Raw genomic sequence first — 21,642 nt, forward strand, 5'->3', positions numbered from 1 at the left:
CTAAACCCTTTGACCTTTACATTCCCAGTGAAAGGTGAATCGCCATTGGAGAATTAGTGCAAAAACTGGGACCACTTGAAATGGAACAATGCAAGAATGCCATCCAGGTAGGATAAACTACGGTCACTAAGGGGCTTGGCCTACTGCCACATCTGGCCAAGATACTGGCGGTATCTAAAAACCTGGAAATCAGCAGCCCAAAAGGCCACCTCCCTCCTAAGGGAAAAGGACCCCACGTGGTGATCCTAACCACCAACCATGCCCTGAAGTTGCAGGGTTCGCTCCGTGGGCACACCGACCTCGAGTGAGGAGGCCTTCCAACTCCAACATCCAGAGAGATAACCGGGGGCAACAGGGCACCATGACGACTCGTGTGAACATCACTTGACCTGGAGTTTCTCTCATAAAACAACAAGAGTGTGTCCCAAAAGAGTAGACTACTGCTTGCAGGACTTACTGCACCCAGAGGGGAGCTAATAATCTTGGCGGGGGAACCGTATATCACACTGTCACCATAGAAAAGCCTACAGACACCGTGCTGATGGTGGCCAATAAGACCGGCTGGACTCCTGTTTACTTCAAAAGGCTGTTGACTCAGTGGCCATCATGGTCCTTGATCACCACTGACCCTGGACTGTCTGGGAGTTGAGCGGGCAGGGCTCTGACACCTGGTGCTGTTTGTACGTTAATTCAGGGGCCTAATTGAAGAAAGCACAGACTACTGTTCAGAGCATCTAGGCTGGCAGAAACGGTCAGCCTAAGGTGGCCGAACAAATGTGGGGTGGGGTGAAACCAGCCCCCACAGCGTCTCTGCACATCTCTTTCCTGGACCCTTAAAGGTCATTAGAATCTATAACACTTCCAATGCTGGTGCTCAGGTGGACGAGCAAGGAGGCAGGGGGCCTGGGGACAATCAACGTCACCTGGAGGCTGCTGGGGAGAAGTTCTGACCCTCGCCCCTGGGTATGAGGGCTCCCAACTCAGCACTCAGCAGTTACAGAAGAAGGGTCTGCACCCTCAGCACTCCAAGAATGAGGAACGGGACAAAAGGCAGAGAAGGAGTTTGTCCCCAGCAAAGCCCATTAAAAATCCCTGGGAGATAAAAATAGAATCTGGGCAATAAAGTCAAGTCTAACTTTTTTATCCTTTGTGCTTTGTCTAATTTCACGTACTCCTAGGGTCTCGCATGCAGAGGTTCCACACCCGGCACTTCAGACCAGATTTCCTAGTGCAGAATGGCTGGGTCGACACCTCAGCTCCTGGGGCCCAGTGCAGACTCCACGATATAGAGCCTGAGCTGCAGCCAACCCAGCCCTTGAAAGCTCTGTCCCCTCCCTCCCACTGACTCTGACAGGATCTCTACACAGCAGCCCAGCCCACAGCCCACGGGGTAGTGCATGCTCTCACCTCTCCATTCTCTGATCAAAATATAAAGTTTCCTTTGCTTGTGAACCAAACTCAGTCTCGATCTGTTGGCCCCAATGACACTGGGCAGGGGGACACTTGCTGGGGTCCACTCTGGAGGATCAGTAACAGAAATTGAGACTATTGTAACCTCAATGAACAGATGTGTGAGCCAAACTGTAGTTAACATAGAACAGTGTATAAGGCTCGGGTAAAATAAGATGTTTCTAACACTTCCATTTGATATTTCCATCACTTTATTATAAGCAAGTTCAGTGAAAGGGTTTGTCTTATTTGTCAGGTCAATATTAGAGAAACGAAGTGATTTCTTTCCAAGGATGTACATCTAATAATCTTGGTTAAAGCTTCAATCTTGTTTTAAATGCTTTTCCATTGAAAATGATACCTCTCTTTCAGCTCCCCCATTTCTGAGAAGTATAAAATCTTATAATTTATTATTACCAAAGGGGAAAGGTGGGAGGAGGGATAAATTAACAGTTTGGGATTAACACATACACACTGCTATGTATAAAATAGATCATCAACAAGGAACTACTGTATAGCACAGGGAACTACACTCAACATTTTGCAATAACCTATAAGGGGAAATAATCTGAAAAAGAATAGATATTTTTATTGACATCATCTATCAATGACAGTTAAAGTGTAACCTAAGGGAAGCTGGTGGTGAGTGCTTCTGACCCTGAAGACTTCAATCATCTAAAGTTTGGACTCTGCCTACTTCCCAAGGCCCTTAATGAACATATGTGTAGCCATAGCTTAAAAAATTCCCCAGTTTGGGTTTCGGGGAGACACTGATTTTGAAAAAGCCCTGGTGTTCTCCTTACATGAATGGGACTCTTCCTACTGCTAAAACATGTCTGTCACACCCAGAGGATAGTATACCGTCTGATCGGGAAGAGTTTGGAAAAGGCATCTCATCTCCTCATCTCCTGGTGCTCGGGTTCACCCCTCCAGCGTCTTTACTAACAGTCTCCCCACTTGGAGATGTCAGCACTGTCAACATCCTGTTGCGTACAGTTTGGAATTTGTCCAGAGGATGAAGCGGAAGGATGAGGAACAATGAGAGACAAGTCCTAGGTGTTCAGACAGGCACATGTCACTCTAATTTCCAATCAGGAAGACGAATTGACCAAAGGCTAGGGTTGCCCATGGAAACAGTATAGGGCTTGAGGAAATCCTGCTGCTTTGTGGCCAGTTCCCATAAACACAAGTTGAACAATGGAACTCAGGGGCAGTAAAATTCACGAAACTGCAGAGTTGAAAATATCCATCACTGAAAAATGTCTTGAGGAAAGTCAGAGAAAAGGACTTGTAAGCAAGGGAGAATGGCAGGAAAGGGATTTGAGGAGGTAGAAAGGACTCGCCATTAAGCACAAGAAAAGGAGCTGAACATTGCCAACATTGCAGTTGGCCAAAAAGTGTGTATGCGTTTTTTTCTGTATATATTCAAGAAAAGGGCATACACTTTTTTAGCCAACCAAACAGGTGGGCACTGGAAATCAATACTACAAAAGATATCACTTCGCATCAGTCACAAGAGCCATCCTCATAAAGCGTAAACAACAGAAATGCAGGACAGGGCAAGGAGAAGAGGGAGCCCTGTGAGACTTATACTGGAAATGTATATTGCCAACGGCCATTCTGGAGAAGTGTATTGTGTTTACTAAAGCATCTAAAAAATGAGCTACAGAGCATAGGGCACTTGCACTCATGGGCGTGTATCTTGGGAAAAACAAAAATCGAGAGGACACAGGCACCCCAATGTTTACCCCCTCTCTGTTTAAAAGATCCTCGACTAGGATATAACTTAAATGTCTCTGGAGGGAAAAAATGGATAGAGATGTGGTACTTAGGTAGAGTGGAATATTACTTAGCCTGGAAATCAATGAAATATGGCCAGTTGTAACAACTCCGGAGGAGTTACGTATGATCATTCTAAGTGACAGAATTCAAAAAGAAAAAGACACATATCATAAGATATCACTTAAAGGTGGAATCCAAATTGGCTGCACATGAAATAAATTACAAAACAAAAACATAGTCAAATATGTAGAAAACACGCATAAGGCTGCTAAACGGGAAAGGTGGGGAGGGGTGAGGCATCATCCAGGAGGTTGAAATTAGCAAAGATACCATTCCAAATACCAAACTGATAATCAACAAGGCCTACACGGTAGCTAAAAGAACTGCACTCAGCACACTCAAGTCACCGGAAAAGAATATATACGACTGGTAAGAATCTGAAAAAGAATTTACTGATGTCTCTCTGTACGTGAATCAAGTGGATGTACAGCAGCAAGAAACAGAGCTTTGAAAATCAGCTGTAACCAATATAGTAATAAATTGAAAAAAATAAACGACAGAGAGACAGAGAAAACCTCTTACAACTTTTCCTCAGGGACGGTGATGTAACATGGATTGAACACGTCTAGACCCAAAGCAGGATGAGACATAAGGCTGGAAACTGTTTGCGCTAAGAGAAATGTGAGGTTGGGTGAGGAAATGCACACCCTTTAAAGTAATACTACCTGGTACCCATTCAATGGGTCCCAAATCTGCAGGTTCAAGGGATCTTCCTATAGCTAAAACATGCATGGAAAACCCAGAGGACTGTACACCATGTGATCGGGAGATGTGTCTAAAATGCAGCTCATTTATCCTCTGCTGGTGCTCCTGTTCACCATTCCAGCCACGTTACTTAGAATCTCCCCACTTGGAGAATCAGCACATTTAAACTTCTGTTTCACACATTTTGCAAATTGTGAGGAGGATGAACGGGAAGAGGGGGAACCAATGAGAGAATAGTTGTAGGGGTTTGGACGGGCACATATCACTCTAATTTCCCATTAAGAATAAGAATTAAAAAAAGGCTCAGCCCACCTCGCTGGAGCCAAAATAGGGCCTGAAGCAATCCTGCGGGTTTGAGGCCAGCTCACAAAAGAGCAACTTAAAAAATGGAGCTCAGGGTCACTGCAATTCACAAACCTGCAGAGTTATAAATGAAAACTAACGTCCAAAATTATGTTGAGGTAAGGCAAAGAAGAGGATCTGAATGCAAGACAGAATTGCAAGAAACAGATTTCAAGAGATAGATTGGACTCGTCTTTAAAGCACATGAAAAGTGGCAGAATTTCGATAATGATGCAGTTGGCCCAAAAGGGCGTATGCGTTTTTTCCTGATTATATCCAGGAAATAACGCATATGCACCTTATGGGCAAGGAAACAAGCAAGCAATGCAAATGTGCACAACAAAGAAGTCTCATTTCCCACTGGTCAAAAGGGCCATCCTAAAAAATTGTAAAAACCAGAAATGCAGGACAGGCCATGGAGAACACGGAGCCTTTATACGCTGATGGGCAGTGTGTGAACTGCCGAGAGCCACTCTGGAGGAGTGTATGGTGGTTCCTAAATCATCTAAAAAACAGAGCTACAGAGCATAGGACACTTTCAATCATGGGAGTATATCTAGGGAAGTCTAAAAATCAACAAGACACAAGCACACCACAGTTTAGGGCTACTCTGTTTACAAGAACCTCAACTTCAGTACACCTTAAATATCCCAGGAAAGAGAACAATGGATAAAGAAGATGTGGTACTTATGTACAATGGAATATCTCTTCACCATGAAATCAATGTAATAAGGCTAGTAGAAGGATAAAGAGTGGATTTAGGTCCGATAATACTACTTGAAATAAGTCAAACAGAAAAAGAAACATATCATAAGATATCACTTATAGAGGGAGGGTAAATATGGCTGCACAAGAAATGAATTACAGAACAGAACAGTGTCTCACATTTAGAAAACACACTTATGTCAGCTTAAGGGGAAAGGAGAGGTGGGGTGATGCATAAAACCAGAGTTTGAAATTAGCACAGATACCGTTCAATAAACCAAATAGGTATTAGACAAGATCTACACCTTGCTCAATGAACTGGCCTCAACACACCCTATACACCGCAGAGAAATATATCTGAGTAATAAGAATCTTAAAACCCATGTATTGATATATCTCCATAAGGGAATCAAGTGTGTGCAGAGCGGCACAAACACAGCAGTGAAAATGAGCTAAACCCCATTATAGAAATAAATTTTAAAAACAAAACGCTGAAACAATGAAAGAGAGAAAAATTCTTACAATATTCCCTCAGGGGCTGTGATGCAACCTGGATTGACCACATATAAACCCACAGCTGGATAAGACATAAGGCTGGACACTTAGGGCTGAGAGGATTGGTGAGCTTTGGTGAGCAACTGCCAAAAATTTAATGCAATACTTCATGCTACTCATTCCAAGGGTCCCAACACTCCAGGTTAAAGGGAATCTTCCTACAGCTAAACCATGCTTGGGAAACCCAGCGACTGGTATACCATATGATCGGGAAAGGTTTCTAAAACGCACCTCATTGTTCCTCTCCTGGGGCTCCGGATCGACATTCCAGCCGCTTTATTAACAACAACCCCACATGGTGACTCAATGCCTTTAAGTTCCAGTATCGCACAGTCTGCAGATAGTGCGGAGGATGAATGGGTTAGGGGGAACCAGTGAGAAACTAATGTAGTGGTTTCAATGGGCACATGTCACTCTAATTTCACATCAGTAAGAAGAATTAACCAAAGGCACAGCAAGGCGTCCCACAAGAAGAATAGGGCCTGAAGGAATCCTGCGGTTATGAGGCAAGATCACAAAAATAAGAGCTGAAAAATGGAGCTCAGGGCCACTGCAATTCAAAAACGTGCAGAGGTATAAAGGCCAACAATTTTCAAAAAGGATATTGAGGAAAGGCTATGAAGAGGCATTGAAAGCAAGGCAGAATTGCAGGAAACCGATTTCAGGAGGTAGACTGGAATTGCATTTAAAGCATAGGAAATGAGGCAGAACGTCGACAATGATGCACTTGGCCATAAAGGGCGTATGCGTTTTTTCCTGAATATATTCAGGAAAAAACGCATACGCCCTTCTTGGACAACCAAGCAAGCTTGCAGAGAAAATCTGCACTACAATGAAGTCTCCCTTCCCACCGGTTAAAAGGGCCATCTGAGAAAAGTGTAAAATCCAGAAAGGCAGGACAGGCCATGGAGAACTGGGAGCCTTGTTATGCTGATGGGCGGGATGTAAATTGCCAACAGCCACTGGGCAGAAGTGTATGGTGTTTCCTGAAACATCTAAAAAACAAAGCAACAGAGCCTAGGGCACTTCCACTTATGGTCCTATAGCTTAGGGAAATTAAAATCAAAAAGACACAGCCACCCCAAAGTTTGGAACCGCTCTGTTTACAAGAACCTCGTTTACGATACAAGTTCAGTATCACAGAAAGTGAAATATGGATAAAGAAGTTGCGGTACTTACGTACAATGCAGTATCACTCAGCAATGAAATCTATGTCATCAGGCCCGTAGCAGCATAATGAGTGGATTCAGGTATGATGATTCTAACTGAAATAAGTCACACAGAAAAAGAAACATAAGATATCACTAATACACGGAATGTAAACTTAGCTACACAGGAACTGGATTACAAAACAGAACAGGGTCTCAAATTTAGAAAACCAACTTATGCTTGCTTAAGGGGAAAGGTGAGTTGGGGTGCTGCATAAAACCAGAGATTGAAATGAGAACAGATAAATTTCCTTAAGCCAAATAAGTAATAGAGAAGAGCTACTCCTTGCTCAACGAAATGGACTCAACACCCCATATTAAACGCCTAAGAATGTACCTGACTAGTAAGTATCTGAAAACGTATGGATTGCTATGTCTCCGAAAGAAAATCAAGCGTGTGTACAGGGACATAAACACAGTAGTGATAGGATTGGAGAGGTTCGGTGAGCAAATGAAGACCCTTTGAAGTCATATTGCATGGTACCCATTCCACGGGTCTCAACTCTCCAGGTTTAAGGGATTCTTCCTTCAACTAAAACATGCATGTGGAACCCAGAGTATGATCAACCGTGTGATCGGGAGACGCGTTCAAATGTGTCTCAGTTCTCGTCCCCTGGTACTCGGATGCAACACTCCAGACGCTTTACTAACACTCTCCCGACTTGGAGAGTCAGTGCCTTTAACCTCCTGTTTGGTCCAGTTTGCAATTTCTGCGGAAGATGAACAGGAATAGGAAGAACCAATGAGAGACTAGCTGGAGGTGTCTGGACGGGCAAATTTAACTCTCATTTCCCACCAGGAAGAGGAATTAACCAAAGGCTCAGCGTGCCGTGCCGGAACCAGATTAGGGCCTGAAGCAATCCAGCGGTGTTGCGGCCAGCTCACAAGAAAACGAGGTAAAGAAAGGAGCTCAGGGGCACTGTAATTCACAAACCTGCAGAGTTATAAATGACAGCTATCGTCCAAAAATATACGGAAGTAAGGCTGCCAAGAGGACTTGAAAGCGGGGCAGAATTGCAGGAAACCGATTTCAGGAGGTAGACTGGAATTGCATTGAAAGCATAGGAAAAGAGGCAGAACGTCAACAATGATGCACTTGGCCAAAAAGGGCGTATGCGTTTTTTCCTGAATATATTCAGGAAAAAACGCATACGCCCTTTTTGGCCAACCAAGCAAGCTTGCAAAGGAAATCTGCACTACAATGAAGTCTCACTTCCCCCCGGCTAAAAAGGCCATCTGAAAAATGTGTAAAATCCAGAAAGGCAGGACAGGCCATGGAGAACTGGGAGCCTTGTTATGCTGATGGGCGGGATGTAAATTGCCAACAGCCACTCGGGAGAAGTGTATGGTGTTTCCTGAAACATCTAAAAAACAAAGCAACAGAGCGTAGGGCACTTCCACTTATAGTCCTATAGCTTAGGGAAATTAAAATCAAAAAGACACAGCCACCCCAAAGTTTGGGACGCCTCTGTTTACAAGAACCTCGTTTACGGTACAAGTTCAGTATCGCAGAAAGTGAAAAATGGATAAAGAAGTTGTGGTACTTACGTACAATGCAATATCTCTCAGCAATGACATCTATGTCATCAGGCCCGTAGCAGCATAATGAGTGGATTTAGGTACGATGATTCTAACTGAAAGAAGTCACACAGAAAAAGAAACATCATAAGATATCACTAATACACGGAATGTAAACTTGGCTACACAGGAACTGGATTACAACACAGAACACGGTCTCAAATTTAGAAAACCAACTTATGGTTGCTTAAGGGGAAAGGTGAGTTGGGGTGCTGTATAAAACCAGAGTTTGAAAAGAGCACAGATAAAGTTCCTTAAGCCAAATATGTAATAGACAAGAGCTACTCCTTGCTCAACGAAATGGACTAAACACCCCATATTAAACGCCTAAGTATGTACCTGACTAGTAAGTATCTGAAAACCTATGGATTGCTATGTCTCGGAGAGAGAATCAAGCGTGTGTACAGGGTCATAAATGCAGCAGTGTTAGGACTGGAGAGGTTCGGTGAGCAAATGAAGACCCTTTGAAGTCATATTGCATGGTACCCATTCCACGGGTCTCAACTCTCCAGGTTTAAGGGATTCTTCCTTCAGCTAACACATGCATGTGGAACCCAGAGTATGATCAACCGTGTGTTCGGGAGACGTGTTCCAATATGTCTCAGTACTCGTCCCCTGGTACTCGGGTGCAACATTCCAGACGCTTTAATAACACTCTCCCGACTTGGAGAGTTAGTGCCTTTAACCTTCTGTTTGGCCCAGTTTGCAATTTCTGCGGAAGATGAACAGGAATAGGGAGAACCAATGAGAGACTAGCTGGAGGTGTCTGGACGGGCAAATTTAACTCTCATTTCCCACCAGGAAGAGGAAATAACACAAGGCTCAGGGTGCCATCCCGGAACCAGATTAGGGCCTGAAGCCATCCTGCGGTGTTGCGGCCAGCTCAAAAGAAAGCGAGTTGAAGAAAGGAGCTCAGGGGCACTGTAATTCACAAACATGCAGAGTTATAAATGACAGCTATCGTCCAAAAATATACTGAAGTTAACCTGCCAAGAGGACTTGAAAGCGGGGCAGAATTGCAGGAAACTGATTTCAGGAGGTAGACTGGAATTGCATTTAAAGCATAGGAAAAGAGGCAGAACGTCCACAATGATGCACTTGGCCAAAAAGGGCATATGGGTTTTTCTTGAATATATTCAGGGAAAAACGCATACGCCCTTTTTGGCCAACCAAGCAAGCTTGCAAAGGAAATCTGCACTACAATGAAGTCTCACTTCCCCCCGGTCAAAAGGGCCATCTGAAAAAAGTGTAAAATCCAGAAAGGCAGGCCAGACGATGGAGAACTGGGAGGTTGTTATGCTGATGGGCGGGATGTAAATTGCCAACAGCCACTGGGCAGAAGTGTATGGTGTTTCCTGAAACATCTAAAAAACAAAGCAACAGAGCCTAGGGCACTTCCACTTATGGTCCTATAGCTTAGGGAAATTAAAATCGAAAAGACACAGCCACCCCAAAGTTTGGGACGGCTCTGTTTACAAGAACCTCGTTTACGGTACAAGATCAGTATCGCAGAAAGTGAAAAATGGATAAAGAAGTTGTGGTACTTACGTACAAGGCAGTATCACTCAGCAATGACATCTATGTCATCAGGCCCATAGGAGCATAATGAGTGGATTCAGGTATGATGATTCTAACTGAAATAAGTCACACAGAAAAAGAAACATCATAAGATATCACTCATACACGGAATGTAAACTTGGCTACACAGGAAGTGGATTACAACACAGAACACGGTCTCAAATTTAGAAAACCAACTTATGCTTTCTTAAGGGGAAAGGTGAGTTGGGGTGCTGCATAAAACCAGAGATTGAAATGAGCACAGATAAAGTTCCTTACGCCAAATATGGAATAGACAAGAGCTACTCCTTGCTCAACGAAATGGACTCAACACCCCATATTAAACGCCTAAGAACGTACCTGACTAGTAAGTATCTTAAAACCTATGGATCGCTATGTCTCTGAAGGAGAATCAAGCATGTGTACAGGGGCATTAACGCAGCAGAGATAGGATTGGAGAGGTTCGGTGAGCAAATGAAGACCCTTTGAAGTCATATTGCATGGTCCCCATTCCACGGGTCTCAACTCTCCAGGTTTAAGGGATTCTTCCTTCAGCCAAAACTTGCATGTGGAACCCAGAGTATGATCAACCGTGTGATCGGGAGACGTGTTCCAATATGTCTCAGTTCTCGTCCCCTGGTACTCGGGTGCAACATTCCAGACGCTTTACTAACACTCTCCCCACTTGGAGACTCACAGCCTTTAACCTCTTTTTTGGCCCAGTTTGCAATTTCTGCGGAAGATGAACAGGAATAGGGAGAACCAATGAGAGACTAGCTGGATGTGTCTGGACGGGCAAATTGAACTCTCATTTCCCACCAGGAAGAGGAATTAACCAAAGGCTCAGCGTGCCGTGCGGGAACACGATTAGGGACTGAAGCAATCCTGCGGTGTTGCGGCCAGCTCACAAGAAAGCGAGTTGAAGAAAGGAGCTCAGGGGCACTGTCATTCACAAACCTGCAGAGTTATAAATGACAGCTATCGTCCAAAAATATACTGAAGTAAGGCTGCCAAGAGGACTTGAAAGCGGGGCAGAATTGCAGGAAACCGATTTCAGGAGGTAGACTGGAATTGCATTTAAAGCAGAGGAAAAGAGGCAGAAGGTTCACAATGATGCACTTGGCCAAAAAGGGCGTATGCGTTTTTTCCTGAATATATTCAGGAAAAAACGCATACGCCCTTTTTGGCCAACCAAGCAAGCTTGCAAAGGAAATCTGCACTACAATGAAGTCTCACTTCCCCCCGGTCAAAAGGGCCATCTGAAAAAAGTGTAAAATCCAGAAAGGCAGGACAGGCCATGGAGAACTGGGAGCCATGTTATGCTGATGGGCGGGATGTAAATTGCCAACAGACACTCGGGAGAAGTGTATGGTGTTTCCTGAAACATCTAAAAAACAAAGCAACAGAGCCTAGGGCACTTCCACTTATGGTCCTATAGCTTAGGGAAATTAAAATCAAAAAGACACAGCCACCCCAAAGTTTGGGACGGCTCTGTTTACAAGATAATCGTTTAAGGTACAAGTTCAGTATCGCAGAAAGTGAAAAATGGATAAAGAAGTTGTGGTACTTACGTACAATGCAATATCACTCAGCAATGAAATCTATGTCATCAGGCCCGTAGCAGCATAATGAGTGGATTCAGGTATGATGATTCTAACTGAAATAAGTCACACAGAAAAAGAAACATCATAAGATATCACTAATACACGGAATGTAAACTTGGCTACACAGGAACTGAATTACAAAACAGAAGAGGGTCTCAAATTTAGAAAACCAACTTATGCTTGCTTAAGGGGAAAGGTGAGTACGGGTGCTGCATAAAACCAGAGATTGAAATGAGCACAGATAAAGTTCCTTACGCCAAATATGGAATAGACAAGAGCTACTCCTTGCTCAACGAAATGGACTCAACACCCCATATTAAACGCCTAAGAATGTACCTGACTAGTAAGTATCTGAAAACCTATGGACTGCTATGTCTCCGAAAGAGAATCAAGCGTGTGTACAGGGGCATAAACACAGCAGTGATAGGATTGGAGAGGTTCGGTGAGCAAATGAAGACCCTTTGAAGTCATATTGCATGGTACCCATTCCACGGGTCTCAACTCTCCAGGTTTAAGGTACTCTTCCTTCAGCTAAAACATGCATGTGGAACCCAGAGTATGATCAACCATGTGATCAGGAGACGTGTTCAAATATGTCTCAGTTTTCGTCCCCTGGTACTCGGGTGCAACATTCCAGACGCTTTACTAACACTCTCTCAACTTGGAGATCAGTGCCTTTAATTTCCTGTTTGGCCCAGTTTGCCATTTCTGCGGAAGATGAACAGGAATAGGGAGAACCAATGAGAGACTAGCTGGAGGTGTCTCGACGGGCAAATTGAACTCTCATTTCCCACCAGGAAGAGGAATTAACCAAAGGCTCAGCGTGCTGTGCCGGAAACAGATTAGGGCCTGAAGCAATCCTGCGGTGTTGTGGCCAGCTCACAAGAAAGCGAGTTGAAGAAAGGAGCTCAGGGGCACTGTAATTCACAAACCTGCAGAGTTATAAATGACAGCTATCGTCCAAAAATATACTGAAGTTAGGCTGCCAAGAGGACTTGAAAGCGGGGCAGAATTGCAGGAAACCGATTTCAGGAGGTAGACTGGAATTGCATTTAAAGCATAGGAAAAGAGGCAGAACGTCCACAATGATGTACTTGGCCAAAAAGGGCGTATGCGTTTTTTCTTGAACATATTCAGGGAAAAACGCATACGCACTTTTTGGCCAACCAAGCAAGCCTGCAAAGGAAATCTGCACTACAATGAAGTCTCACTTCCCTCCGGTCAAAAGGGCCATCTGAAAAAAGTGTAAAATCCAGAAAGGCAGGACAGGCCATGGAGAACTGGGAGGTTGTTATGCTGCTGGGCGGGATGTAAATTGCCAACAGCCACTGTGCAGAAGTGTATGGTGTTTCCTGAAACATCTAAAAAACAAAGCAACAGAGGCTAGGGCACTTCCACTTATGGTCCTATAGCTTAGGGAAATTAAAATCAAAAAGACACAGCCACCCCAAAGTTTGGGACGCCTCTGTTTACAAGAACCTCGTTTACGGTACAAGATCAGTATCGCAGAAAGTGAAAAATGGATAAAGAAGTTGTGGTACTTACGTACAATGCAATATCACTCAGCAATGACATCTATGTCATCAGGCCCGTAGGAGCATAATGAGTGGATTCAGCTATGATGATTCTAACTGAAATAAGTCACACAGAAAAAGAAACATCATAAGATATCACTAATACACGGAATGTAAACTTGGCTACACAGGAACTGAATTACAAAACAGAACAGGGTTTCAAATTTAGAAAACCAACTTATGCTTGCTTAAGGGGAAAGGTGAGTTGGGGTGCTGCATAAAACCAGAGATTGAAATGAGCACAGATAAAGTTCCTTAAGCCAAATATGGAATAGACAAGAGCTACTCCTTGCTCAACGAAATGGACTCAACACCGCATATTAAACGCCTAAGAATGTACCTGACAAGTAAGTATCTTAAAACCTATGGATTGCTATGTCTCCGAAAGAGAATCAAGCATGTGTACAGGGGCATAAACGCAGCAGTGATAGGATTGGAGAGTTTCGGTGAGCAAATGAAGACCCTTTGAAGTCATATTGCATGGTACCCATTACACGGGTCTCAACTCTCCAGGTTTAAGGGATTCTTCCTTCAGCTAAAACATGCATGTGGAACCCAGAGTATGATCAACCGTGTGATCCGGAGACGTGTTCCAATATGTCTCGGTTCTCATCCCCTGGTACTCGGGTGCAACATTCCAGACGCTTTACTAACACTCTCCCGACTTGGAGAGTCAGTGCCTTTAACCTCCTGTTTGGCCCAGTTTGCAATTTCTGCGGAAGATGAACAGGAATAGGGAGAACCAATGAGAGACTAGCTGGAGGTGTCTGGACGGGCAAATTGAACTCTAATTTCCCACCAGGAAGAGGAATTAACCAAAGGCTCAGCATGCCGTGCTGGAACCACATTAGGGCCTGAAGCAATGCTGCGGTGTTGTGGCCAGCTCACAAGAAAGCGAGTTGAAGAAAGGAGCTCAGGGGCACTGTAATTCACAAACCTGCAGAGTTATAAATGACAGCTATCGTCCAAAAATAGACTGAAGTTAACCTGCCAAGAGGACTTGAAAGCGGGGCAGAATTGCAGGAAACTGATTTCAGGAGGTAGACTGGAATTTCATTTAAAGCATAGGAAAAGAGGCAGAACGTCCACAATGATGCACTTGGCCAAAAAGGGCGTATGCGTTTTTCTTGAATATATTCAGGGAAAAAAGCATACGCCCTTTTTGGCCAACCAAGCAAGCTTGCAAAGGAAATCTGCACTACAATGAAGTCTCACTTCCCCCCGGTCAAAAGGGCCATCTGAAAAAAGTGTAAAATCCAGAAAGGCAGGTCAGACCATGGAGAACTGGGAGGTTGTTATGCTGATGGGCGGGATGTAAATTGCCAACAGCCACTGGGCAGAAGTGTATGGTGTTTCCTGAAACATCTAAAAAACAAAGCAACAGAGCCTAGGGCACTTCCACTTATGGTCCTATAGCTTAGGGAAATTAAAATCGAAAAGACACAGCCACCCCAAAGTTTGGGACGGCTCTGTTTACAAGAACCTCGTTTACGGTACAAGATCAGTATCGCAGAAAGTGAAAAATGGATAAAGAAGTTGTGGTACTTACGTACAAGGCAGTATCACTCAGCAATGACATCTATGTCATCAGGCCCATAGGAGCATAATGAGTGGATTCAGGTATGATGATTCTAACTGAAATAAGTCACACAGAAAAAGAAACAACATAAGATATCACTCATACACGGAATGTAAACTTGGCTACACAGGAAGTGGATTACAACACAGAACACGGTCTCAAATTTAGAAAACCAACTTATGCTTTCTTAAGGGGAAAGGTGAGTTGGGGTGCTGCATAAAACCAGAGATTGAAATGAGCACAGATAAAGTTCCTTAAGCCAAATATGGAATAGACAAGAGCTACTCCTTGCTCAACGAAATGGACTCAACACCCCATATTAAACGCCTAAGAACGTACCTGACTAGTAAGTATCTTAAAACCTATGGATCGCTATGTCTCTGAAGGAAAATCAAGCATGTGTACAGGGGCAATAACGCAGCAGAGATAGGATTGGAGAGGTTCGGTGAGCAAATGAAGACCCTTTGAAGTCATATTGCATGGTCCCCATTCCACGGGTCTCAACTCTCCAGGTTTAAGGGATTCTTCCTTCAGCCAAAACTTGCATGTGGAACCCAGAGTATGATCAACCGTGTGATCGGGAGACGTGTTCCAATATGTCTCAGTTCTCGTCCCCTGGTACTCGGGTGCAACATTCCAGACGCTTTACTAACACTCTCCCCACTTGGAGACTCACTGCCTTTAACCTCTTGTTTGGTCCAGTTTGCAATTTCTGCGGAAGATGAACAGGAATAGAGAGAACCAATGAGAGACTAGCTGGATGTGTCTGGACGGGCAAATTGAACTCTCATTTCCCACCAGGAAGAGGAATTAACCAAAGGCTCAGCGTGCCGTGCGGGAACACGATTAGGGACTGAAGCAATCCTGCGGTGTTGCGGCCAGCTCACAAGAAAGCGAGTTGAAGAAAGGAGCTCAGGGGCACTGTCATTCACAAACCTGCAGAGTTATAAATGACAGCTATCGTCCAAAAATATACTGAAGTAAGGCTGCCAAGAGGACTTGAAAGCGGGGCAGAATTGCAGGAAACCGATTTCAGGAGGTAGACTGGAATTGCATTTAAAGCAGAGGAAAAGAGGCAGAAGGTCCACAATGATGCACTTGGCCAAAAAGGGCGTATGCGTTTTTTCCTGAATATATTCAGGAAAAAAGGCATACGCCCTTTTTGGCCAACCAAGCAAGCTTGCAAAGGAAATCTGCACTACAATGAAGTCTCACTTCCCCCCCGGTCAAAAGGGCCATCTGAAAAAAGTGTAAAATCCAGAAAGGCAGGACAGGCCATGGAGAACTGGGAGCCATGTTATGCTGATGGGCGGGATGTAAATTGCCAACAGACACTCGGGAGAAGTGTATGGTGTTTCCTGAAACATCTAAAAAACAAAGCAACAGAGCCTAGGGCACTTCCACGTATGGTCCTATAGCTTAGGGAAATTAAAATCAAAAAGACACAGCCACCCCAAAGTTTGGGACGGCTCTGTTTACAAGAACCTCGTTTAATGTACAAGTTCAGTATCGCAGAAAGTGAAAAATGGATAAAGAAGTTGTGGTACTTACGTACAATGCAATATCACTCAGCAATGAAATCTATGTCATCAGGCCCGTAGCAGCATAATGAGTGGATTCAGGTATGATGATTCTAACTGAAATAAGTCACACAGAAAATGAAACATCATAAGATATCAGTAATACACGGAATGTAAACTTGGCTACACAGGAACTGAATTACAAAGCAGAACAGGGTCTCAAATGTAGAAAACCAACTTATGCTTGCTGAAGGGGAAAGGTGAGTTGGGGTGCTGCATAAAACCAGAGATGGAAATGAGCACAGATAAAGTTCCTTAAGCCAAATATTTAATAACAAGAGCTACTCCTTGCTCTACTAAGTGGACTCAACACCCCATATTAAACGCCTTAGAATATACCTGACTAGTAAGAATCTTAAAACCTATGGATTGCTATGTCTCCGAAAGAGAATCAAGCGTGTGTACAGTGGCATAAACGCAGCAGTGATAGGATTGGTGAGGTTCGGTGAGCAAATGAAGACCCTTTGAAGTCATATTGCATGGTACCCATTCCATGGGTCTCAACTCTCCAGGTTTAAGGGATTCTTCCTTCAGCTAAAACATGCATGTGGAACCCAGAGTATGATCCACCATGTGATCGGGAAACGTGTTCAAATGTGTCTCAGTGTTTGTCCCCTGGTACTCGGGTGCAACATTCCAGACGCTTTACTAACACTCTCCCCACTTGGAGAGTCAGTGCCTTTAACCTCCTGTTTGGCCCAGTTTGCAATTTCTGCAGAAAATGAACAGGAATAAGGAGAACCAATGAGAGACTAGCTGGAGGTGTCTGGATGGGCAAATTTAACTCTCATTTCCCACCAGGAAGACGAATGAACCAAAGGCTCCGCGTGCCGTGCTGGAACTAGATTAGGGCATGAAGAGATCCTGCGGTGTTGTGGCCAGCTCACAAGAAATCGAGTTGAGGAAAGGAGCTCAGGGACACTGTAATTCACAAACCTGCGGAGTTATAAATGACAGCTATCATCCAAAATTATACTGAATAAAGCTGCGAAGAAGACTTGAATGTGGGGCAGAATTGCTGGAAACCGATTTCAGAAGGTACACGGGAGTCGCTCTTAAAGCATAGGAAAAGAGACAGAACTTGGAAAATAATGGACTTGGCAAAAAAGGGCATATGTGTTTTATCCAGAGCTCTCATAACTGTGGGGAGGAGTTTCCCAGCAGGCTTAACTGCCACCTGGGGGCTCACATTGCCAAGGCAATGTGAGCAAGCCAGGCAGGAGTGACCTCACAGCAGAGGGCCCACCTCACAGAACGTTGAGGAACCCAGCCAGGATTAGACTCTCGCCAGAGGGCCCACCTCACCAAGGGGATGGGAACCAGGCAGGAGTGTCCTCACACGAGTGGGGCCACATCATCGAAAGGTGAGGAATGCAGCACATGTGGCCTCAAGCCATAGGACAGTCATCACCAAGGGGCTGGCAGTGAGGCAGGCAGGAGGAGCCTCACAACAGAGGGCACATAGAATAAAAAAGTTGAGGAATCCAGCAGTTGGAACCTCCCAGCAGGCGGCTCAGAGCACCAATGATAAGGGATCCTTGCCGGAGTGAACTCACAGCAGAGGGCCCACATCATGGTACTGTGAGCAAGCCAGGCGTTTTGACCTCAGAGCAGAAGGCCCATATCCCCATGGGGATGGGAACCTGGCAAGAGTGTCCTCACTCACTTGGCGCACATCAGAAAATGTGGGGAGCCCAGCAGTTATGGCCTAAGGCAAGAGGGCCCTCATCACCGAGGGGAGGAGGATCCCAGCATACTCCAACTGCCACCAGAGGGCCCACGTCGCCAAGGTGACGTGTGCCAGACAGGCATGATTGACCTCACAGCAGAGGGCCCACCTCACAGAAGGGTGAGGAACCCAGCCAGGATCAGACTCTCACCTGAGGGCCCACATCAGCAAGGGGATGGGAACCAGTCAGGACTGTCTTCCCTCCAGTGGGGCCACATCATCGAAAGGTGCGGAACCCAGCACATGTGGCCTCAAATCAGAGGACACATATCACAAAGGGAACGGGAATGAGGCAGGCAGGAGTAGCCTAAAAACAGAGGGCCCAAAGAATAAGAAAGGGGAGGAATCCAGCAGTTGGAACCTCCCAGCAGGCGGCCGAGAGCACAGAAGCTATGGAATGCAGGCAGGAGTGAACTAACAGCAGAGAACCCACATCATGAAACTGTGAGCAACCCAGGCGTTGGGACCTCAGAGCAGAAGGCCCACATCCCAATGGGGATGTGAACCTGGCTGGAGTGTCCTCGCACCACTGGGCGCACATCACAAAATGTGGGGAGCCCAGCAGTTAGGGCCTGACGCCAGAGGGCCCTCATCACCGAGGGGAGGAGGCTCCCAGCAGGCTCCAAGTGCCACCAGAGGGCTCATGTCCACAAGGCGAGGTGAGCAAGCCAGGCAGGAGTGACCTCACAGCAGACGGCCCACCTCACAGATGGGTGAGGAACCCAGCCAGGATCAGACTCTCAACAGAGGGCCCACATCACCAAGGGGATGTGAACCAGGCAGGAGTCTCCTAAGACCATTGGTCCCACATCATCGAAAGGTGAGGAACCCAGCACATGTGGCCTCAAACCAGACGACACACATCACGAAGGGGCTGGGAGTGAGGCAGACAGGAGGATCCTCACAACAGAGGGCCCAAAAAATTAAAAAAGTGAGGAATCCAGCAGTTGGAACCTCCCAGCAGGCGGCCAAGAGCACAGAGGCTATGGGATCCAGGCCTCTGTGAACTAACACCAGAGAGCCCACATCATGAAAATGTGAACAACCCGGCCGTTGGGACCTCAGAGCAGAAGGCCCACATCCCCATGGAGATGGGATCCTAAGAGGAGTGCCAAAGCATCACTGGGCTCACTAAGAAAAGTTGGTGAGCCCAGCAGTTAGGGCCTGACGCAAGAGGGCCCTCATCACCGGGGGGAGGAGATTCCCAGCACGCTCCAACTGCCACCACACGGCTGATTTCACCAAGGCAATGTGTGCCAGCCATGCAGGAGTGACCTCACAGCAGAGGGTCTCCCTCACAGAAGGGTGAGGAACACAGCCAGGAACAGACTCTCACCAGGGGGTCCACATAACCACGTGGATAGGAACCAGGCAGGAGTGTCCTCACACTAGTGGGGCCACATCATCGAAGGTGAGGAACCCAGCAAAGGTGGCCACAAACCAGAGGACCCACATAACCAAGGGGTTGAGAGTGAGGTAGGTGTCTGGACGGGCATTTTTAACACTCATTTCCCACCAGGAAGAGGAATTAACCAAAGGCTCAGCATGCCCTGCCAGAAGCAGATTAGGGCCTGAAGCAGTCTTGCGGGTTTGCGGCCAGCTCACAAGAAAGCGAGTTGAAGAAAGGAGCTCAGGGGCCCTGTAATTCACAAACCTGCAGAGTTATAAATGACAGATAACGTCCAAAAATATATTGAAGTAAGGCTGCGAAGAGGACTTCAAAGCGGGGCAGAATTTCAGGAAACCGATTTCAGGAGGTAGACTGGATTTGCATTTAAAACATAGGAAGAGGCAGAACATCGACAATGATGCACTTGGCAACAAAGGGCGTATGAGTTTGTTCCTGAATATATTCAGGAAAACACGCATATGCCCGTTTTGGCAAACCAAGCAAGCTTGCAATGGAAATCCGAACTACTATGAAGTGTCACTTCCCCCCGGTCTAAAGGGCCATCTGAAAAAAGTGTAAAATCCAGAAAGGCAAGACAGGCCATGGGGAAAAAGGAACCTTGTTATGCTGATGGGCAGGATGTAAATTGCCAACAGCCACTCTGGACAAGTGTATGGTGTTTCCTGATACATCTGAAAAACAAAGTAATAGAGTCTAGGGTATTTCCACTTATGGTCCTATAGCTTAGGAAAATTAAAATCAAAAACACAGCCACCCCAAAATTTGGGACGGATCTGTTTACAGGAACCTCTTCTACAATACACGTTAAATATCCCAGAGAACAAATAATTGATAAAGAAGTTGCGGTACTTACGTACAACAGAATACCACTCAGCAATGAAATCTGTGTCACCAGGCCTGTACCAGCATAATGAGTGGATTGAGGCACGATGATTCTAAGTGAAATAAGTCACACAGAAAAAGAAACATCATAAGGTATCACTAATGCACGGAATGTAAACTTGGCTACACATGAACTGAATTACAAAACAGAACAGGGTCTCAAATTTAGAAAACCAACTTATGCTTGCTTAAGGGGAAAGGTGAGTTGGGGTGCTGCATAAAACCAGAGTTTGAAATTAGCACAGATACCGTTCCATAAGCCAAATATGTAATAGACAAGACCTACCCCTTGCTCAACGAAATGGACTCAACAATGAGGTATCACCTCACACCTGTTAGAATGGGCATCATCTGAAAATCTACAAACAACAAATGCTGGAAAGGGTGTGGAGAAAAGGAAGCCTCTTCCACTATTGTTGGGAATATAAATTGATACAGTCACTATGGAGAACAATATGGAGTTTCTTAAGGAACTAATAATAGAATTACCATATGATACAGCAATCCCAGTACTGGACATATACCCAGACAAAACCAGAAATCAAAAAGAGACATTCACCACAATGTTCATTGCATCACTATTTACAATATCGAGGTAATGGAAGCAACCTAAATGCCCACAGACAGACGAATGCATAAAGATGTGGTACATATATAAAATGGAATATTACTAAGCCATGAAAGGAATGAAATTGGGTCATTTGTAGAGACGTCGATGGATCTAGAGACTGTCATACAGAGTGAAGTCAGAAAGAGAAAAACAAATCTTGTATATTCATGCATATATGTGGAACCTAGAAAAACTGTACAGATTAACCGTTTTGCAAGGCATAAATAGAGCAACAGATGTAGACAACAATCGTATGGACAACAAGGGGGGAAAGCTCTTGGGAGGGTGGTGGTGGGAGGATTTGAGAGATTGGGATTGGCATGTAAACATTTATATGTATAAAATAGATAACCAATAAGAACCTGCTGTATAAAAATATAAAATAAAATTCAAAATTAAAAAGAAATAAAATTTAAAAAATGAAACAGAAAAAACAATTATTCCCTTCACATACATGTATTTATATGAATAAATTATTTCCATGCTTATATCTGTAAATACAAAAAAGAGGAATAAAATCTACCTTGAACCAAAAACGAAAAAGAGAAAAAAAAAACAGAACCCACCAGTTACTCAGAGGAAAGCCGTATCAGGGCACTTACTCCAGTTGTAAACAATTCTGAAGTTGGTCAGTGGTGGGGAATCATCTCCCATTCAGCCAGCAGCCCCCACACAACAAGCGACCTCATTGCAAAGCTGGGGCACCATGCCGAGGCATCTGTGAGTAAACGT

This window comes from Delphinus delphis, chromosome 7 (genome assembly GCF_949987515.2).
Source record: "Delphinus delphis chromosome 7, mDelDel1.2, whole genome shotgun sequence".
Classification (NCBI taxonomy): domain Eukaryota; kingdom Metazoa; phylum Chordata; class Mammalia; order Artiodactyla; family Delphinidae; genus Delphinus; species Delphinus delphis.